The following is a 22563-nucleotide window of genomic DNA, read 5'->3' as shown; positions in this document are numbered from 1 at the left end:
AGGCGCTCCAAAAGCCGGACCGTCCAGGGCACCGTGTCATTGGCTTTTGTGCATTTGAAGGCGCGTGAGTGCCCTGCTCAAAGGTTTCCCCTTTGTGTGAAAGTGGGGAAACCAGAGGCGTGCAGCTACTGCTGGGTTTTCATTTTCGAATTCGTTAGACACTTGGACCAAAATACTCCCGCACCAATACACTCCCGCATTCTCGCAACAACAATACTCGGACTTGAGTTACTTATCCGTCGCTGACCGAGCGAGGAGCGACAATGGCTCGGTGCGGGCGCCCGCAGCTCGGGGGGCAGCGCCAAGGGGCCGCCCGCCGCGCTCCGCAGCTGCGCGCTGAGCACCGCCACCCGACCGTCAGCAAACGCGGGCACCAACCGCCGCGCGGCCCGGCCGTTGGGCGGGTGGTAATTTCTGGGAATGGGGCGGGGTCGCGGGTGTACAAGGCCGGGCGCCTGCGAGCGAGGAGGAGGAGCGGGCTGCGCCGAGCGCGCGAGGCTGGAGGGGCGGTGCACCACGAGCGTCACCGACCTGGGAGGGGCCGGGGCGGGGCCGGCGGCGCGCTCTGGCCCGCCCGCGCCCCCACCTTTCACTTAGCGGAGGCTGTGGAGTGGAGACTGGAGGGACCTAGGCTAGGAGTTTATTCACCCCTCGCCCCCCAGTAACTGTCAGACGGCCCGAGTGAGGAGCTGTCCCTGGAGAAGGGCGGGAGTCCGGAGCTGGGGATGGAGTGACAGGCGGGGCCCGCGGGAGGCTTCAGAGAGTGGCGAGGGTGTGTGCGTGCGGTCCCGGCCAGCTGGGAGAAGGGGGCGGGCGGGCGCTGCAGGTGCACGCGCGGCCCCGCTGCCCCCACGCGCCTGCCCGCGCCTTGGCGCCCCTGCACCAGTCTGGGGTTGGAGCCGAGAATGGGATGGGGGAGCCCCGAGCAGAGAGCGGGACAAGTGGCCAGAGTCTTTACCTGAGAAGGCGGGTTTGGGAGAAGTTAAGGGCTAAGGGGCGGGCGAGAGTCGAAAGAACCCCTGAGGCAGGTTGGCGGGCTGGTGGGGGCCGGGGACGGTGGGGCCCCGCGAGGTATAAATAGTCGGCCCCGGTTTGACAGACGCTGCGGTGACTGGCGGTGCCGCCCCCCCTCGCCGCGTGGGGAGGGGAGGAGCGCTCCGAGCGGGCGGGGTGGGGGAGGCGGACTCGAGTGTCCTGGTGGCGGCGGCAGGAGGCCGAGGGGGAGGAGCTGAGGCGGGGGGTGGAGGGAGGGGGCCGGGAGCGGGGCGAGGGCGGGGGCCACCATTGCTCCCCGCGCCCGGCTCTGTGTCGCCGCCGTCGCCTCGGCGGTTGGGGATCGGTGGGGCGGCGCGGGCGGGGGGCGCTGCGCGGGGCGGCTCGCCGCTGTTTTGTTTCCTCCTCTCCCAGTGGAGCGGTTCGGGCTGCCGGGGAGGCCCCGGCTCCCTCGGGACGCCCGGCCAACGGCGGCGGCGGTGCTAGTCCGCGGCCCTGCCGGGAGGGAAAGCGACGCCGTGGTCTTCCCAGGCGACGCGGAGAGCAGGTAAGAGCGCGGGTAGCCGAGGCTGGTGGGAGGGAGCGCGGAGGGCGCGGCGATAAAGCCTGGCTGTCCCGAGTGCCGCCTCCTCCCTCCGCACCCCCGCCCCGCGCCTGTGTTGTTTGCTCCGGGGTTTGCCGAGGGTTTTCCGGAGGCTGCGGCGGTGACAACGGCTGGGAGCTGGGGAAGGGGGCTGAGTGCCCCCGGGCAACGGTCGGGAAGCGGGACTTGGAGAAAGGGGAAGGCGCGTTGCTCGCCTGCCCGCGGAGAGCGCGGGGCGCGGGGCAGGGCTGAGGGAAGAGGTTACGGACCCCGGCGGGGGGGGGGGGGATGGGCTGAACGCAGCTGGTCTCGCTGTGTTTACATCTCCGCGCGAGTCACCTCTGCCGAGAAGCGGACAGAACTGACCCGCCTTATCCCGCGCGGAGGCCAGGGCGGGGGTCCGGCTCCGGAGGAAGCGCGTCCTGGGAGGGTCTGGTAGGGCGGGAGGCTGCAGCCGGCGCCGGGGCAGGGCAGCGAGCTCGGGGCGGGACCTGGGAGGCTACGGCCGCTCCGGGTGGCGTGGAGGGTTGGAGACCAGTTTCCTTCCCCGTCGGGCCTTATCGCCGCCTCTTACCTTTCCTTCTCTCCGCGGCTAGCTTGCCTGGCAGGTTGTACTCGGTTATTCTTTTATTCTCGCTTTCCACGCCAGCCCCCTGCTGCCACTTCCCCCAGTTCCCTCGGGGGTAGGGAGGCTTGGCTGTGATAGGAATCTGTTTTTTAAACAAAACAAAAACGGGCTCTGTAACGCGCGTCCAGTGACCGCCTTCTGGATCCTCTCTTGGAGAAGCTGTCCCCTTGGGACCGTGCTACTGGATGTTTCGGGGGCGCGGGAAAGGAACGGTCTGCTAGGGCTGGTGCTGACTGCTGGAGCAGCTTTGCGAGCAGAGTAGTCGAACCCCCCCCTCCCCGCTCCAGTTGGGCATTTTTATTCCATGTCAGTAAAGGACAGAGACAATATTCCGTAAGGCCAAGAGTAATCCAGATTGCACTGTTTCTAATGTTTATGTGCCAGCATCCTGGGCTCTCTTTCTGGGACCTAGATTCGCTGCAGAACAGCCTTTCTTTAAGTTATTAATACTTGTTTAAAGGAGTGAGGGGGGAACACTTCATTCGAAAACTGTAAAATTTCCCCCCTTCATGAACATTTATTTCAGCTGTGTGGTTTAAATTTTAATCCGGTGATGATACAACAGTAATCTTGTGTTTGGTAATCAGATTTGCTTTTCTTTTTACCTATGAGTCACTATAGAGAGGTAAATCATGCACTTTCTCTAGTGCCATAATCACGGAATAGTGCCAAAATCACAGAAGAATGTACACTTCACTAAGGTAGGATTGGATATTTGCGTTTCAGAGATTCTTTCTTTAAACGGTAAAAATGACTTTATATAAGCCTGGAAATTATTGAATTACATTTAAGGAATTCAGGAATGATTAAAGTTTATATGTAGTGCAGTACAGTTTATGCAGTGCATTCATATGAATATCATCGAGCTATCTCCTCATAAACACATGAAGTAGAAAATTGAAATATCTTGGGCATTTGAAATTTGAATATTTAATGTCGGCCTGTTTTTTAAGGTTAGTGACTTAACTAATTACTTTGATTAATTGTTGCTTCTAATTTCAGGTATATATACTCATTTACAAAATTATGAGGGTATGATTGGAAGATACTTACAATTTTGAGATTTTTCTGTCCTAAATAATAGATTGGTAACTTTGGATACGGTAGGCCCACCAGTGTTGTTGGCTTTGAACACCAAGTTTTTTGTTTTGCTTTGTTTTGTTTTGTTTTGTTTTGTTTGGTAACCGTTTTATTGAGGTATATTTCATATGCCATTCAATCCACCAATTTAAAGTGTACAATTTAGTGGTTTTTAGTATATTCACAGAGTCGTGCAACTATCACCATAATCCATTTTAGGACATTTTCATCATTCTGAAAAGGAATCCTATACCCATTAGTGGTTGGTTACTCTCCTTTACCCCCAAGATCCCCAGCTCTAGGCAACCACTGATCTTTCTGTCTCTATAGATTTAACCTATTCTGGACATTTCTTATGAGAAGAATCATACAGGGGTGCCTGGGTGGCTCAGTCGGTTGAGCATCGACTCTTGATTTCAGCTCAGGTCATGATCTTAGGGTCTTGAAGTCGAGCTGGGGGTGGAGCCTGCTTAAGATTCTCTCCCCCCACCCTCCTTGCTTGAGCAGGCACTTGCTCTCTCTTAAAAAAGGAAGGTAGAATCATACAATATGTGATTTTTTATGACTAGTTTCTTTTACTTGGCATAATATTTCCACAGTTCATTCATGTTGTAGTCTATGTCATTATTTTTACTGTTGAGTAATATTCTGTTGCATGGATATAACACGGTATTTGTTAATTAGTGGACATTTGAGTTTCCACTTTTTACCTATTATGAACGATGCTGCTGTGAACATTTTGTACACATTTTTTGTGGATGTGTTTTCATTTCTTTTGGGTATGTACACAGCATAGAAAATTAATATGCTTTAGTTTGTTGCATTTCTATACACTAATAATGAACTATCAGAAAGAGAAGTAAGAAAATCCCACTCATAATTGCATCAAAAAGAATAAAATACTGAGGAGTAAATTTAACCAAGGAGTTAAGAGACCTTACTCTGAAAACTGTAAAATATTGATGAAAGAAATTGAAGATGATACAAATAAATGGAAAGATAAACCATACGCATGGATTAGAAAAATTAATATTGTTAAAATGTTCATTATTATCTGAAGCAATCTACAGATTCATTGCAATCCCTATTAAAATTCCAATGGCATTTTTCACAGAAGTAGAACAAATAATCCTAAAATTTATATAGAATTTTATTTGTATACAAAAGACCCTGTATAGCCAAAGCAATCTTGGGAAAGAAGAACAAAGCTGAAGATATTAGGTTCCCTGATTTCAAACTATGCTACAAAGCTATAGTAGTCAAAGGAGTATGGTACTTGCTCAAAAACAGATGCAGATCAATGGAACAGGATAGAGTCCAGAAATAAACCCATTCTTATAAGGTCAATTAATGTTTGACAAAGGAGGCAAGAAGCTACAATAAGGAAAAGATAGGCTCTTCAATAAATGGTGCTGGGAAAACTGGACAGCTACATGGCAAAAGAATGAAACTGGACCACTTTCTTGGTTTTTTAAATTTTTATTTATTTTTAAAGTAATCTCTGTGCCCAACGTAGGGCCTGAACTCATGACCCTGAGATCAAGAGCCAAATACTCCACTGATTGAGCCAGCAGGTGCCCCTGGACCACTTTCTTATACCATATACGAAAATAAACTCAAAATGGATTAAAGACTTCAATGTAAAACCGGAAACCATCAAAGTTGTAGAAGCAAACGTAGGCAGTAAGCTTTTGGACATTTGTCTGAACAGTATTTTTTTGGACTTGTCTCCTCAGGCAAGGGCAGCAAAGCAAAAATAAGTAGGACTACATCAAATTAAAAAGCTTTTGCTCAGTGAAAGAGACCGTAAACAAAATGAAAAAGGAACCTGATAAATGGGAGAAGATATTTGTAAATGATGTAACTGATAAGGGAGGGTGTCAATAATCCAAAATATATAAAGAACTTACAACTCAAAATATTAAACAAAATCCAATTAAAAGATGGGCAGAGGACCCAAATAGACATTTCTCCAAAAAGACAGACAGATGGCCAACAGACACATGAAAAGATGCTCAACATCACTACTAATCAAGGAAATGCCAGTCAAAACCACAGTAAGATAACACTTCACACCTGTTAGAATGGCTATTATCAAAAAGACAAGAAATAACAAGTGTTGGCAAAGATGTGAGAAAAGAGAACTCTTGTGCACTGTTGGTGGGAATGCAAAATGGTGCAGGTACAATGGAAAACAGTATGGAGCTTCTGCAAACTAAAAATAGAACTACCATACAATCCAGCAAACCCACTTCGGGCTACATATCTGAAGAAAATGAAAACACGAATTTTAAAAGATAAACACCCCTCTGTGTTCATTGTAGCATAACTTAGTATAGGCAAGATATGGAAGCAACCTGAGTGTCCATCAATAAGACATGAATGGATAAAGATGTGATATTACTCAACCATACAAAAGAATGAAATCTTGCCATTTGCAACAACATGAATGGATCTGGAGGGTATTATACTACATGAAATAAGTCAGAGAAAGACAAATACTGTATGATATCACTTATATGTGGAATAAAAAAAAACAAAACAAGTGAACAACCACAAAAGAAAACAGAAACAGGCCTGTAGATACAGAGAACAATTTAGTGGTTGCCAGAAGGGAGATGGGGCAGGGGTTGGAAAAAATAGGCAAAGGGGATTAAAAGGTACAAATATCCGGTTATAAAATAAATTAGACACAGGGCTACAATGTAGAGTGCAAGGATTGTAGTTAATAATATATAACAGCCTCTTATGGTGATAGGTGGTAGCTAGATTTATTGTGGTGATCTCACTTTGTAATCTGTATGAATGCTGAATCTCTGTGTTGTATACCTGGAACTAATATTGTGTGTCAGCTACACTTCAATTAAAAAAAAATTAGTGTCTTGAGTTATTTAATACCAAAAATGAGTCTATTTGGGGTACACAATTCAGTTATTTTTTATTTTTATTTTTTCCCAAAATATTTTGAGATACCACTTCACATCTGTCATAATGTCTAAAATTAACAACACAGGGAACAACAGATGTTGATGAGGATGTAGAGAAAGGGGAACCCTCTTACACTGTTGGTGGGAATGCAAACTGGTGCAGCCACTCTGGAAAACAGTATGGAAGGTCCTCAAAAAGTTAGAACTAGAACTACCCTATAACCCAGCAATTTGCACTACTAGGCATTTACCCAAAGGATACAAAAATTGTGATTTGAAGGGACACATGCACCCCAGTGTTATAACAGCATTATTATACACCAAATTATGGAAAGAGCCCAAATGTCCATTGACTGATGAATGGATAAAGAAGAGGTGTTGTGTTATGTATATGTACAGTGGAATATTACTTAGCCATATAAACAATTCAGTTATTTTTAGTAAGCATATAGAATTGTTATACTATCATTATAAGCCAGATTCGTTTGTTCATTTATCTTTAAAACCATTTACAAACTTTAACTCAGCAAAGGAAGGTTGTGAGAGAGGACTGAGAAGATAGTACCCCCCCCCCCCCGGGACTCCCCCCGAGTCGGGGGAAGGAAGCTGGTGGCCCCGCTGGCCAGGGGGAAGAGCCCAGGATCTCCTGAGATTGACAGGTCCTGCTGGTGGGCAGGGGCAGAGCTTATCTGCATGAAGTTGCTGGACTCCACACTGGGCCAGCAGGAGGCCAGGTGCCTGGGATGGAGAGGCGGAGCTCATCTTCAGCAAGAGGGAAGACAGCAGAGGCTCAGTGAGATGCAGGATGCCTGACTCCTACAGACTGACAGCAGGACTGGTTTAAGCTTATGAGCCAGATGTAGAACATTTCTGTGCCTTCCAAAATCTACCTCTAGTCTGTTTGCAGTTAACCCTTCCCCTGCTCCCTCCAACCCAGTCCCAGGCAAAAGCTGATTTGTGTTTTGTCTTTGTGGATTTGCCTTTTCTGGATAGTTTATAACAACGGAATCATACAGTATGTAGTCTTAGCTTTTATTCATTTATCTGAGAGAGAGTGTGTGTGCATGCAAGCAGGGTGAGGAGCAGAGGGGGAAAGAGAGAGAGAATCTCAAGCCTACTTCGTGCTGAGTGGGATGTAGTCTTGAGATCCTGAGATCCTGAGATCCTGACCTGAGCTGAAATCAAGAGCTGGTCGCTTAACTAACTAAGCCACCCAGGCGCGCCGTATCATACAATATGTAGTGTTTTGCATCTGGCTTTTTTCACTTAGCATAATGTTTTTTGGATTTATCCATGCTATAACATGTACCGGTACTTTGTTTCTTTTTATTGCTGAATAGTATTCTGTTGTGTGGATATTCCACATTTTATTATTGACCAGATGATAGGCATTTGGATTGTTTCCAGTTTTGATTGTTGAAATAATGCAGCTTGAACATATGAATACAAGTCTTTATGTGAATATATGGTTTCATTCTCTTGGGTAGATACTAGGAATAGAATTGCTGGCTCATCTGTTTAACTTTTTAAGAAACTGTAGAACTCTTCTAAAGTGGCCATTGGTTTACATTTCTTTCCTTCTTTCTTTCTTTCTTTCTTTTTTTTTTTAAGATTTTATTTATTCATTTGAAAGCGAGAAATCACATGCACACACAGGCACGAGTCCGTGTAGGGGGAGGGGCAGAGGGATAGGGAGAGAGAATTTTAAGCAGACTTCCCACTGAGTTGGGAGCCCAATGTGGGGCTTGATTCCATGACCCTGAGATCATGACCTGAGCTGAAACCAAGAGTCAGACGCTTAACTGACTGAGCCACCTGGGAGTCCCATATATTTACATTTCTAATAGCAGCATATGAGAGTTCCAGTTTCTTCACATCCTTTTCAACACTTATTATTATTATCCTTTTTATTATAGCCATTCCAGTAGGTATGAAGTGGTTAACTCATTGTGGTTTAAGTTCACATTTTCTTAAAGATTCAGGGCATTGAGGATTTTTTCATATAATTATTAGCCATTCATATATTCCATTTGTTGAAGTAGCCACTAAAATCTTTTGCCCATTTTCTACCTTATTATTGAATTGTAAATTTTGTTTTAAAAAAAGATTTATTTAGGGGCGCCTGGGTGGCACAGCGGTTAAGCGTCTGCCTTCGGCTCAGGGCGTGATCCCGTCGTTATGGGATCGAGCCCCACATCAGGCTCCTCCGCTATGAGCCTGCTTCTTCCTCTCCCACTCCCCCTGACTGTGTTCCCTCTCTCTCTCTGGCTGTCTCTATCTCTGTCGAATAAATAAATAAAATCTTAAAAAAAAAAAAAGATTTATTTATTTATTGGGGGAGGGGCAAAGAATAAGGGACAGAGAGAATGTCAAGCAGACTCCCCATTGAGCAGGGAGCCTGACCTGGGGCTCAGTCTCACAACCCTGGGATCATGACCTGAACTGAAATCAACTGAGATTATGACCTGAGCTGAAATCAAGAGTCAGATGCCTAACTGACTGAGCCACCCAGTCACCCCCTCCCCCGGTTGAAAAAGTTCTTTATGTATTCTGGATACAAGCCTTTTATTAGATACATGATTTGCAAATATTTTCTCCCAGTGTGTGGCTTGTCTTTTCATTTTTTAATTGAATCCCTTTGAAGTGTAAACATTCTAAAATATATATATTTTTTAGAGTTTTTATTTTTTAGGTATGCCCTAGGCCCAATGTGGGGCTTGAACTCATGATCCCATAATCTAGAGTCGCATGCACCACCAACTGAGCCAGCCAGGTGCTCCCCAGAATTTTAATTTTGATGGAGTTTGATTTCTCAGATTTTTCTTTTATAGATCATGCTTTAGTTTTAAGAACTCTTTGCCTAATCCAGGGTCTTGAGGATTTTCTCCTTTGTTTTCTTCCAGATGTTTTATAGTTTTTGCTCTTAGATTTAGGATTCATTTTAATTTTTATGTATGGTGTGAAATAAGGGTCTAAATTCATCTGTTGCATATGGATTGTCTTAGAACAATTTGTTGAAAAGATAACATATCTTTGTTGAAAAGATATCATTTCTCCATTGATTATAAATGTAATGATTTATTTATTTCTGGGCTCAATTCTGTTACATTATATATCTGTCTTTATCCTAGCTAATACTACTCTGTCTTGATTATTGTGCCCTATGGTAACTTATGAAACTGGGTAGTGTAAGCCCTCTAATTTTGTTTTTGTTTTTAAAAGTTGTAGCTCTTCTGGACCCTATATAAAAATTTTAGGATTTGCTTATAAATGTCTGCAAAACAGTCTTGGAATTTTGATGGGAATGCATTGAATCTGTAGATTAGTTTGGGGAGAATTTCAAATCTTGAGATATTGTGTTTTCTAATACACAAACATGAAAATTTCTATTGATTTATCGATCTTTAATTTTTTTCAGTGATGTTTTGTAATTTCAGTGTATATATCTTATACTTAAATTTTTTTATTTTAATGTGGTAAGATCATCTAACATGAAATATACTTTCTGAACTTTTTAAGTGTACAATGCAGTATTTGTTCTGAGTTTTTATCATGAATGGGTATTAGATTTTGTCAGATGCTTTTTCTGCATCTGTTAGCATGACCGACTGTCACGGTTTGCCCAAGACTGTTCTAGTTTTAGCACTGAAATTCCTGCATTTTGGGAAACCCCTCTGTCCTGGACAAATCAGTATGGTTGGTCACCTCAGTGTCTCAGATGAGCATGTGGTTCCTGTCCTTTATTCCATTGATATTGTGTGTTATATTAATTGATTCTCAGATAATAAGCCAGCCTTAGTCCTAGGATAAATCTCAGTTTGTCATGGTATATGATTCTTACTATAGTTGCTGGCTTTCCTTTGCTAATGTTTAGTTGAACGTTTTTGTATCTATATTTATGAAAGATACTGGTTTGTAGTTTTTTTTTTTTTCCTTGTGATGTCTTTGGATTTTGTAACGTAGAAATACTAGCCTCATAGAATGAATTGAGAAGTGTTTCCTCTTTTATTTTCTGTAAGAGTTTGTGAATGACTGGTGTTATTCTTTCGTTTAATACATTTGATGGAATTTACCAGTGAAAGCATCTGGGCCTGGATTTTGTTCCTTTGGAAAAATTTTAATCTGCTAATTCAGTTTCTTTACTTGTTACAGGTTTGTTCACATTTTCTGCTTCCTTTTGAAGTAGTTTCAGTAATTGCTTCTTGGGATTTGTCTGTTTCATCTAAATTATTTAATATTTTTGGCAAAAAGTTCATGATATTCTTGTATGTACTTTTAATTTTACTAGTGCAGATAGTGATGTCCCTCTTTCATTCTTAATTTTGGTAGCATGTGTATTCTCTCTGTTTTACTTGGTCATTCTAGCTAAAAGTTTGTCAATTTTGCTGCTATTTTCAAAGAAACAAGTTTTGGTTTAATTGATCCTCCCTCCCCCCATTTTCTGTTTTCTATTTCACTGATTTCCATTTTAACTTTTATAATTTCCATCCTTCTGCATGCTTTGGGTTTAGTTTGCCTTTTTCTAGCTTCTTAAGGTAGAAGTGTAGGCTATTGATTTGAGATCTTTCTTCTTTACTGATATAGGCATTTAAAGCTCTAAATTTCCTTTCAGACACTGGGTCAGCTGCATCCTATGCATTTTTTAATGTTCTTTTTATTTATTTTTATTTTTAAAAAGATTTTATTTATTATTGTTTTTAAATAATATTTTTAAAGATTTTATGTATTTATTTATTATGATAGAGAGAGGGAGAGAATGAGCCAGGAGAGGGACAGAGGGAGAGGGAGAAGCAGACTCCCAGCTGAGCAGGGAGACTGACATGGGGCTCCATCCCAAAACCCTGGGATCGTGACCTGAGCCGAGGGCAGACACTTAAAGGAGCCACCCAGATGCCCTTATGTTTTGCTTTTTAAAATTTTTATTCACTTCTAAATATTTTTAAATTTCCTTTGTGATGTCTTCTTTGACCTATGGATTATTTAGAAATGTAGTGTTTAATTTTCAATTATTTGGGGATTCGCCACATTTCGTTGTTGTTGATTTTTTATTTAATTCCCCTGTAGTAGGAGAACATACAGTTTGTATAATTTTCTCATTTTAAATTTATTGAGATAATTTTATGGCCTAGTTTGTAATCTTTTCTGAAGAATGTTCCCTGTGTACTAGAAAAAAATATGTATTCTGCTGTTGTTGGGTGGAATGTTTCAAGCCTTCAATGTCTGTGGTGATTTTCTGTCTAGCTATACTATCAATTATTGAGAGACAGATTGAAATACCTATTATTATTGGAATATCTATTTTTCCTTTCAGTTCTGTCAATTTTTGCTCCATGGTTTGGGGGTAGTGGTGTTAGTTATGCTATATATACATAATTCTTTTACTGATAAGCTGACCTTTATCATTATGAAAGATTCCTCTTTGTCTCTAGTTTTATTTTGTCTGGTATTGGTGTAGGCACTCCAGCTCTCTTATGCTTACTGTCTGTTTTGCAACTATTCTTCCATCTTTTTACTTTCAATCTGTTTGTTTTTTGAGTCTAAAGTTTGTCTTATAAACAGCATGTAGTTAACATGCTTTGTTTTTTTAAAAAGTGCGACCATTTCTGCTTTTTGATTGGAGGGTTTAATCTGTTCACATTTAATGTAATCACTGATAGATTTATATCTGCAATGAAGTATCTCATTTTTTTTTTTTTAATTAGAGAGAGAGAGAGAGCATGCGTGCATGCGTGAGAGAGGGGCAGAGGGAGAGAGAGAAGCAGACTCCCTGCTGAGCAAGGAGCCTGATGTGGGGCTCAATCCCAGGACCCCAGGATCATGACCCAAGCCAAAGGCAGATGCTCAACCGACTGAGCCACCCAGGTGCCCCATCTCATTTCTTTTTTATTTCTTTGCTCACCCTCTTCTGCCTCTTCTGGAATTAATAAGTATTTTCCAGAGTGTCATTTGAATTCCTTTGTTAGTGTTTTAACTAGATCTTTTGGGTTATTTTCTTAGGTTGCTCTAGGGATTACAATATGCGTCTTCGTCACAGTCTACTTCAGATCGACTAATTTAATTATGGTAAAATGTAGAAACTTTGCTCCATTTCCTCCCCATCCTATTTGTTAGTATTGTCATATGTATTAAGTTTTTATGCGTTAGAAGCCTGACAGCACTGTTTTATATTTTTCATGCAGTTGTATGTCTTTTATGTATGTCTTTTAAAACAACTAAGAGAAGGAAAAAAATACTTTTTAAAGCTTTTATTTATTTATTTGACTGAGAGAGAGAGAACACAAGCAAGGGGAGCATTGGGCAGAGAGAGAGGGAGAAACAGGTTCTCTGCTGAGCAGGGAGCCTATGTGGGGCTCAGTCCTGGGACTCTGGGATCATGACCTGAGCCGAAGGCAGATGCTTAACTGACTGAGCCACCTAGGCACCCTGAGAAGAAAAAATATTAAGCAGTCTTTTATGTTTACACATATGTTTACCTTTTATGGTGCTTCTTATTTCTTTTTGTGTATTTGAGTTATGGGCTGATTATTTTCTTTCAGTCTGTTGCACTTCCTTTAGGATTTCTTGTAAGGCAGGTCTGTTATCAATGAATTATTTCAGTTTTTGTTTTTTTAGGATTGTTTTTATTTTGCCTTTGTTTTTGATGAACAGTTTTACTGGTTATAGAATTCTTTGTTACAGATTTTTTTTCTTGCAGCACCTTGACTATGTTGTCTCTTGCTTTCTGGCTTCCATTGTTTTTCTCTTTGTGCTTTTAAGATTTTCTCTGTCTTTGGCTTTCAATAATGATATGTCTGGGTGTGGATCTCTTTGTGTTTATCCTACTTTGGATTCATTAAACTTTAATCTATAGATTAATATTTTTTTAACAGTTTGGCAAGTTTTGACCATAATTTCTTCAAATATTTTTTCTGTCCTTTTCTCCCTTTTTGTTCCTTCTGGAACTCACATTACATGCATGTTGGGTGCTTAATGGTATCCCTTAAGTCTCTGAGGCTCTGTTCATTTTTTGAAATTCTTTTTTTCTGTTCTTCAGAATTCGTAATTTCTATTGATACATCTCCAAGTTCACTGACTCTTCTGTCATCTCAAATCTGCTACTGAGCTCTGCTAGTGAATTTTTAGTTTTGGCTGTTGTACTTTTCAACTCTTGAATCATACTTTTCATCTCCAGAATTTCCATTTATTCCTGTTTTTTTTTAATGTAGTACCTATATCTTTATTAAGATTGCCCATTTTTTGAGTTATAGTTGTCATGCTTTCCTTTAATTCTTTAAACATGATTTCTTTAATTTCAGATAAAATTACATTCTAGATAGAAGATGCTATCTAAACTATGTGTTAAATTCAGGGTGCCTGGGTGGCTCAATTGTTAAACGTCTGCTTTTGGCTCAGGTCATGATCCCCTGCATTGGGCTCCCTGCTCAGCGGGAAGCCTGCTTCTCCCTCTCCCACTCCCCCTGCTTGTGTTCCCTCTCTCACTGCCTCTCTTTTGTCAAATAAATAAATAAAATCTTAAAAAAAAAAAAAGGTTTGTTTAAAAAAAACCACCACTATGTGTTAAATTCTAAAATGATGCTTGTTTTATTTCTAAATTATGTTCACTAATTTTCATTTGTATTTCATGATATGCATGAATATGTATCAGTCATAAATGCTAAATTTTATCTGATAGTTTTTATTTAAACATAATATAAATTAATGCATAATTATTAATGTTTACTGGTATGTAGGATCAGTGTATAATTTGAAAGATATACCATTAATTCTGAAACTTTGGGTCAGTTTCTGAACTGATTATACAGGATAACATCTGCTTGTTTGCCCATATTTCTTGGAGTTAAGCAGTTCTCTCATGGTAAGTGCTAATGGGTGGAAAAAAAAGGAAGAAGCCTAAGAGAGCAATATGTGTGAGAATGGTTACAAAATATCAACATCTTCATCTCAGCCTGTACATTTAATAGTATAGTATTAATTCATTTTAGGTCCTCGAGAGATTGTAGTAAAAAGATAAATGCAGCAGTACTTGTTCTTATGGAATTTATATTCTAGTGGAGGAGACAAACATTTAATATAAATGAATAAAATAATTTTTGTGATAAGTATAATGAAAAAACAAAATAGGGTAATGTGATATCAAATAAAGAATGATGGGGGGAGCTACATGGCAGTGGAATATAATTGGAACAGGGGAGCCATGATAGAAAAGTCTCTGAAGGGGGGTACTTGAGGTGATATTTGTATGGTAGGTGAGGAGGATTCAGTCTGTGGATGATCTGGAAGAGTCTGTAGCCTAGAGAATAGGAAGTACAGAATAAGCTTGTTGTGTTGTGGGAACAGGGCCACCGTAGTCAGAGCTTGGCAAGCCAGTGAAAGAGATGAGAGATGAATGAGGTTAGAGAAGTGGGATGGGCTAACCCTGGGTTGATCTTTATATAGACCATGTTTAAGACTTTAGATTCTTTTTTCTAAATGTGGCGGGAACCCACTGGAAAAATATTGTAGTGACCTTCATTCTTGACTAAAGAGTTAATTTGCAACTCAGTTTATAATTTTATTCTGTAACAGTTTTTGAGTGTGAGTAAATATATGTAGGATCTTCTCTAAATGATTTTAGCTTTATAAAGAACAGCAGGGAAAATAGCTTCCCTGATGTTTCTTCCTTGAAATTTAGCTACCTAAAAATAAAATAAAATACCAGTATCTAGAAAACTTTAAATTTGTAGTACACTTATAGCAATGGCAGAGATTCTTATGATAACAATTTTAACCAATTCATGTTAGTATTATAAAGTTATACTTTCAACTGTTCATAATTATGGGCTAAAATATAGAGATGACATGATGTAGTTAGTTGTATGATGACTGACTTCCTAAATATAACTTTTTTCCCCTCTATTTCACTAGCAAAAACAGTCACGTTATTCTTACTATTTTTTAAAAGATTTTATTTTTTTATTTGAGAGAGAGAGAGAGAGAGAGCGAGCCTCGCAGGAGCCAGGGATGGGGGAGGGGCAGAGAGACAAGCAGACTTCCTGCTGGGCAGGGCTCCATCTCAGGACACTGAGATCATGACCTGAGCCAAAGTCAGATGCTTAACCAACTGAGCCACCCAGGTGCCCCAGTTACAGTTATTTTTGTTTGGCTAACTAATATTAACATAAAATAATTAGGAGTTCAAATTACTTCAGATTAAACAGATTAAAACTCTAAAGCTTTATGTGAATAAAATTTTTGAAGATAAACTATTTTTTCAAAGTACCACTATTGTTTATCAAAAAAACAGTAAGCTATGGTTTTTTTGTTTTGTTTTGTTTTTTATTTGAGAGAGAGAGCAAGAGTGCAAACAAGAATGAGCACGAGTGGGGAGAGGGGCTAGAGGAAGAGGAAGAAGCAGACTCCCTGCTGAGCAAGGAGCCTAATGTGGGGCTCAATCCCAGGACCCTGGGATCATGACCTGAGCTGAAGGCAGATGCTTAAGCAATAGCCACCTAGGTGCCCCAAGATATGGTTTTTATAAAGTGAATAGTAATGTCATGTATTTTTTTTTTTTAATATTTAATATGTACTTTTCTAGGGGTGCCTGGGTGGCTCAGTTGGTTAAGTGGCTGCGTTTGGCTCAGGTCATGATCCTGAGGTCCTGGGATTGGGCCCTGTGTTGGACTCCGTGCTCAGGAGGGAGTCTGCTTCTCCCACTCCCTCTGCACCTGCCCCCATCTCGTGCCCTCTCTCTCTCAAATAAATAAATAAAAATAAGTAAAATTAAATGTACTTTTCTATAATATTTAAGATATACTTTTTTAGTGTTTTAAAATATATTGAAAATATATTTCAAATAAATTAGCTCAGATACATCATAATTTGGAAGACATTTTTAAATTACTCTAATTCTGTGTTAATACTGATTTACAGTGTGTATCTGAATATATTTGTTTGCCCCTTTATTCACTAACCATTTAATCTGGCTATATTCAGTATTATTTATATATATGTATAGTTGTTAAAAGGTGCTTACTTTTTTCCCAAAATGATTTAAAGTGGCTTAACAAAGGACACATGTGTATATATATTAGTGATAGTAGAAAAGAGGAAGGAAGTCAAGAACAAGAAAACTTGAGTCAGGAGTTGAAATTGTGGTCTGTGATGTGCCAGACACTCTTCTGAGAGGTGTATATACAATGATGATTAAAATAGCTACGGCTCAGCTCTAATGGAGCTTATATTCTAGTTTGTGTTGGTGGGGTGGTGGAAAGATTTGCATTAAACATGTAAAAAACACCCTTCACCTTTTACTTCATTACAGAGGAATGACAAAAAGATGATTTGGGACAGGATAAATCCAGACAATTAAAAAACATTCTATCTGTTGTCTAGTGTCTTTAGTATCCTTGATATGGTTCATTTAAGATAGAATAAAGCTAATTTGTTTTGGTTCCCAAGCTAGCATATGTTAATTTGTATTATTGGATTATAAATTTGGCCAAAGAACAAAACCAAAAAATTTCTCTGATCTGGTAATTTATATGTTCTATAGGTTTCTACTCAGCCATAATCAACAATAATGAGGAAACTTAGAGGGACATTGTGATAGATTGATTATAGGGTTAAGCTTTATAAATAATGTAAGAAAAGAAGTTACATTCATGAATTGGGGACAAAACCAACAAATAATATAGTGATTTCAGAATAAATATTAAATCTCAGAATCCCTCTGATCTCTTACCTATACTTGAAGGCCAAAGTTTCAGTGTTTTCATGAGTAAATTGTCCGATTTGAGTAATTTTATTTATAACCTTGCAGTGTGTATCATTTAGATACATGAATAAAAAATAAATTTTCCTTATAAATCTCAATTCTATGTTAAATACGTGCCATTCTAAATCTAAGTTTAATGATTATCTTAATTTTAGATTATAATTAGTAAGAACTAGAAAGTATATTCATTCATAAAAGGGTTAGTGAATTGTTTCCTCTTCCTTTTTTGTTCTCTAATAGTGTGCTTAAATAAACTTCCAGGAAAAGCTCATGTTTTATGTTTTATTTTGTGATCTGGGTGGGTTGAGAGTGTTCCAGGAAGTCTGCCTTCATGAATTTTTACTTAATTTTTGGAAGTGGAGATGCTGTTCTACTATGTCATATCTAAGCACTTAAACTCAGTCATAATATCAGTCTATAATGATAAAGCATTTTAATTCTGCCATATCTTTTACAGGAGAAAGATGGGGTCTATGTCCTCTTCATTCCAGGTCATTATGGTTTTTATCCTCTTCTAAAAGTTGCTGCTGGGTTGAAGATTAAGTTTTAAGTTGAAGCTTTAATTATCTGTAAATTTCTGTAGTCCTCATCATTATTGCAAAGTGATCTTTATGAAGTCTTTTTTTTTTTTTTTATCTTTATGAAGTCTTGCCATCACACTGGATAACAATACCATGATAGTTACACTATAGTAATCATGGTAGCTGTGAAGTAGTTTCTATTATTTTTTCCTTTTTACAGATGAGTCTGAGACTTCAAGAAGTTAAATAACTTTCTGTGCAGAAAAGAGTTAACATAGTAGGTCTGACACTGCTCTCCTTAGAAAGGCCTGTTTGCAAGGAACTTGGCTCTCAGAGTGTTTCCAGTAACTGATAAGGATGATTCACTGTGGGGCGCCTGGGTGGCTCATTTGGTTAAGCATTTGGCTTTAGCGCGGGTCCTGATCTCAGGGTCCTGGGATTGGGCTTCACATTGGGCTCCCCAGCTCAGCGTGGAGTCTGCTTCTCCCTCTGCTTCTGCCCCTCCCCCTGCTCGGATGTGCACTCGCTCTCTCAAATAAATAAATTAAATCTTAAAAAAAAAAAAAAAGGATGATTCACTGTGCCTAGACTGTTTGTGCAAACAATATGGTTTATGTTGAACACCTGCTTTCCTTTTGGGGGCCTGGAATTTTGGTATACACGAGGCAGAGGGTACCCATGTGAACAGGCCTCAATAAAACTTTGGGTGCCGCATCTCTGATGGGCTTCCCTGGGCAGAAACATTGCATAAATGTTGGTGCATTTTTGTTGCAGGGGGAAGGGTAAATTCTGCATGTCTTCCTCTCATGGGAAGGAGAGAGTATGAGGAAGCCTGCTGATGGATTCCTCCATTTTATACCTGTGTTGCGTTCCTTTATTGCCTGCTACATATCCTTACTGTATCCATGAATGCAACCATATGCTGAGATCTGTGAGACTCCTGACACACCTCTTTTAAGACTAAAAGAGATTCTGCCCTGATGAAGTTGAATATTTGTGTTTTAACCTCTGGGGAAAGAGTTATTTACCTTTGCCTGGTGATTAGAGTCCTAGGTACAATGGGGAAGATGATATTTAGTCCTTCAAGTAAAAATAAGCATGCATTTGTTCATTCATCCATTCAGTGTAATTCTATGGGCCCATATGTGCCCATGTTCCAGGCCTGGAGGAGGGAGCTGTAAACCTTGGCTTAATTAGGTAGAGAGATCCCCTTGTACATAGTTCAGCCCTCAAAGTGGGAGAGTAGATGTACTTTTTCCCCAGTTGCTTCTGCAGGAGATCTATCTATCTATCTACCTATTTACTTTTAAAGATATTTATTTTTAGGTAATCTCTCTACCCAATCTGGGGCTCAGATTCACAACCCCGAGATCAAGAGTCACACGTTCTACCAGCCAAGCCGGCCAGGTGCCCCTGCAAGGGGCCTTTTTATTTAGCACTATGAAAACATTTTTTTTTTTTTAAAGATTTTATTTATTTATTTGACAGAGATAGAGACAGGCAGCGAGAGAGGGAACACAAGCAGGGGGAGTGGGAGAGGAAGAAGCAGGCTCATAGCAGAAGAGCCTGATGTGGGGCTCGATCCCAGATCGCCGGGATCACGCCCTGAGCCGAAGGCAGACGCTTAACCGCTGTGCCACCCAGGCGCCCCTGAAAACATTTATATTTTGGTTTCAGGTAGTTCTTTTATTTGAAATATGGGTAAACCTGAATTAGGATATAAGGTATCAGAATCTTTGTTGCTAATACAGAATTCCAGGCCAAAATTTCTTTCTAAAAAACAAGCTCAACCATGAAGGAGAGCAATGTAGAAAGAATTTCTAATGTAGTCACTTTCTCCCTAAGGCCTACAGAACTTATATGAGAGAATTTGTGAGTTAAAGAATTCATCGCCCTGCCCATGCCCCCCCCCCTTTTTGGATAGAGAAAGAAAAATCTATATACTTAATGCAGATAAGATACATATAACTTCCACTTAACATATTTTAAGCCTTCTAATTAGCCCATGTTATGGGCCAATAAGAAATTAGGTAGAAAACTCTCCCAGGGTGGGGTGGGAGAGGTACTATGTGATTCTTTCATAGTTTTAATAAAACAAAAACAAACACACTTGTATAATCATGAGGCAGAAAAACTTAAAGATTAAAAGCATAGATAGACTCTGGAGCCAGTCTGCTTACATAGAAATTGTGACTCTGTCACTTGCCTGTTGCTTGACCTTGGGTAAATTATTTGAATCTCTCCATGCCTCAAGTTTTCCCTAATAGAAAATGAGGATGATAATACCTGTTTTGTAGGATTGTGTAGATTAAATAGATTAACACATATAACGAGTTTAAAACAATGCCTGGCACAGAGCAAGTGCTGTATTAGTGTTACCTGTTATTATCCCTTTATTGTTTGGAAAAAGAAGAAAACATACTCTAAACTAAGCTAGTTATTGACTTTCCTCTAGTATAAATTCATTTTAATGGATTCATATCCTAATCAAATCAGAATATTAAAAAGATACTTATATAAGGCAGTTTTGCTTCCCTTTTAAATCATGAAAGTGAGGAAGTTGGCTAAGGTTTTAGAAATAAATACACTAAGATCCTTAGGATGGCAGTTGCTGGACTAGCAATTTATCCCTCCTTAAGAAAGAAAAATACCCCCAATTTGCTTTCTGGAATAGAACCTAACTCAATTTTAGGTTTTCTTAATAACTGGGAGTCTACCATATATCCCAACCACCTCTAGCCCTTGCCTCTTATAAAGGAGTTGCTTGACTACCATAAGCCAGTTGAAACAAGTCTTCTAAGCTTTTTATGTATCTGTTTTTGGATAAATAAGAGGCTATTGTGACCAGACTTTAGACTTTTCAAACATCTGAGCAATAGTCAGGGCATAAGCCTTGACTTTGTTACTTTTTCCCTAACTAAATCCCGTAGTACAAGTCCTTTATTCTGGTTCTTAATTGATTTGGAAATCTGCTTATTTGCATGATATACATGGCTAAACATATTTCCACAATTTAGTTTTTCTTGCAAATAGTTCATGAAGTCTGAGAATGGATAGTCACATAAATTTGGGGTTATTGATAAATAATCAAAACTTCGTTGCTTACCTTCAGGCTCAAGATAAGTTGGATTCTATAATTTTTTTTTTAAGATTTATTTATTTTGTGTGTGTGTGTGTGAGCGTAGAGGGTGAGGGAGAAGGAGAGAGAAACCCAAGCAGACTCACGCTGAGCACAGAGCCCGATGTAGGGCTGAATCTCAGGACCCTGAGATCACGACCTGAGCCAGGGGCTTAACCAACTGCGCCACCCAGGCACCCTGAGATAGGCTGAACTCTAAAATGTGCTTGATGTGGTTGCTTCCTCCATAGACTTATTCTGACCCTTATTATTGGTGCCGTAGAATTTGAGCATTATGTGAAATGGTAACAGAGATTAGGAAGATCATAATATTAAAGGAGTGTAACTAGGCAGCAATATCATTTCTTAGCTCCAGTGGTGACGGTAGGCAGCCAAATCAGGTTGATTTTGTCTTGCTGTCTCTTTGCTCATCAGTTCTTTAAATAACTGTAAAATTTGATTATTCAAAGTATTTTTAAATTTCTTTTTTTTTTAAGAGAGCGGAAGTGTGTGCGTGTGCAAGTGTGGGGGTGGACAGAGGGAAAAGGAGAGAGAATCCTAAGCAGGCTCCACGCCGAGCTCGGAGCCTGATGCTGGGCTCAGTCTTACAACCCTGAGGTCATGACCAGAGCCAAAATCAAGTTGGATGCTTAACCAACCGAGCCACCCACATGTCCCCAAGTATTTTTAGATGATACTTTTCTATTAGATTTTAATCATCATAAAATAGGTTGAACAAGTCAACATTGATTAGGTTACATCTGGGAACCTTGCCATTGTAGTTCTTTGGTTGAAGAAACCAACCAAAGCATGCTTTCAAGGAAAGCATCAAAATATTTTAAACAGGGACACCTGGGTGGCTCAGTTGGTTAAGCATCTGCCTTTGGCTCAGGTCACAATCCCAGCGTCCTGGGATGGAGTCCTGCATTGGGCTTGCTGCTCAGTGGGGAGCCTGCTTCTCCCTCTGCCTACTGCTCCCCCTGCTTGTGCTTTCTCTGTGTCGCGCTCTCTGACAAAATAAATAATAAATAAAATCTTTAAAAAAGTATTTTAAACAATTAAATGAAGTCACAGATTATCTAAATTCACTTCTTATCTATGTGTCATTCATACAGATTTCACATACGAATATATAAGATTAAGGACATGTATCTTAATTGGATAACAATGTCAGGACCATGAGTAAATGAGGATGTTAAGCTATTGTTATCCATGGTATGGGACTCTTGAAATGCAAAACTTTTTTTATGATTGGCAAGTTATTTCACTCAATCATTCGATTATTCTCTTCCATCTGTTTTTTCTCCTGTAAAATGAGCTCTAAGATCACTTCCAGATTAAAATCATTTTCTTTTATCCTATGCAATTTCTGCAACTGCATTTATCCTATACATTTCTCTTATCCTATAAATTCCTAGCATCCAATTTTAAATATCTAGATCAGTCATCTTGCCCTGAAGTAGGTCCCATGACATGAACCCTTGCTGCCAAAATTATTTCCAGTCCTGACTTATGGGCCCAAATATTTCCAAACTGTATACTCCTTAGACTTAGTTCCCTCAAAGATGACCTCATTCCCATTTCAAAGGAATATTTTTTTAGAAGATTCATTAGCTTACTGTTTATCCTTTTATTTAAAATTTTTAAAGATTTTATTTTAGAGAGAGAGAAAGAAAATGCGAATGGGGGGAGGGGCAGAGGAGAGGGAGAGAGAGGATCCTAAGGAGACTCCATGAGTGTGGAGCCTAATGCAGGACTTGATGCCAGGAGCTTGAGATCATGACTTGAGCTGAAATCAGGAGTCGGGCACTTAACTGAGCCACCCAGATGCCCCTTATTTATTTTTAAAAGTTTGTTTATTTATTTATTTTTAAATAATCTGTACATTGAACATGGGACTCAAACTCACAACCCTGAGATCAAGAGTCTCATGGTCTGGGGCGCCTGGGTGGCACAGCGG

General features: G+C 40.2%; 1 protein-coding gene across 8 annotated transcripts in view; it reads left to right on the top strand.

Moving 5' to 3' along the window:
* Positions 1-1272: 1272 nt before the first annotated feature.
* Positions 1273-22563, top strand: part of ELF2 (E74 like ETS transcription factor 2) — a 104011-nt gene continuing 82720 nt past the window's right edge. For 4 of the 8 annotated variants that reach the window (XM_087866449.1, XM_045798954.2, XM_045798955.2 and 1 more), the window contains exon 1: positions 1273-1540. The gene's annotated coding sequence lies outside the window, so the exon portion shown is untranslated. Of the gene's footprint in view, positions 1541-2825; positions 2906-11913; positions 12074-22563 lie in introns of all 8 variants that reach the window. The other 4 variants (XM_045798957.2, XM_045798956.2, XM_087866448.1 and 1 more) reach the window with 3 other exon arrangements.

This window comes from Ursus americanus, chromosome 13, assembly GCF_024610735.1.
Source record: "Ursus americanus isolate L20-20 chromosome 13, mUrsAme1.1.p, whole genome shotgun sequence".
Classification (NCBI taxonomy): Eukaryota; Metazoa; Chordata; class Mammalia; order Carnivora; family Ursidae; genus Ursus; species Ursus americanus.
The sequence above is the reverse complement of the archived record's forward strand: the minus strand, read 5'-3'. Positions and strand labels throughout refer to the sequence as shown.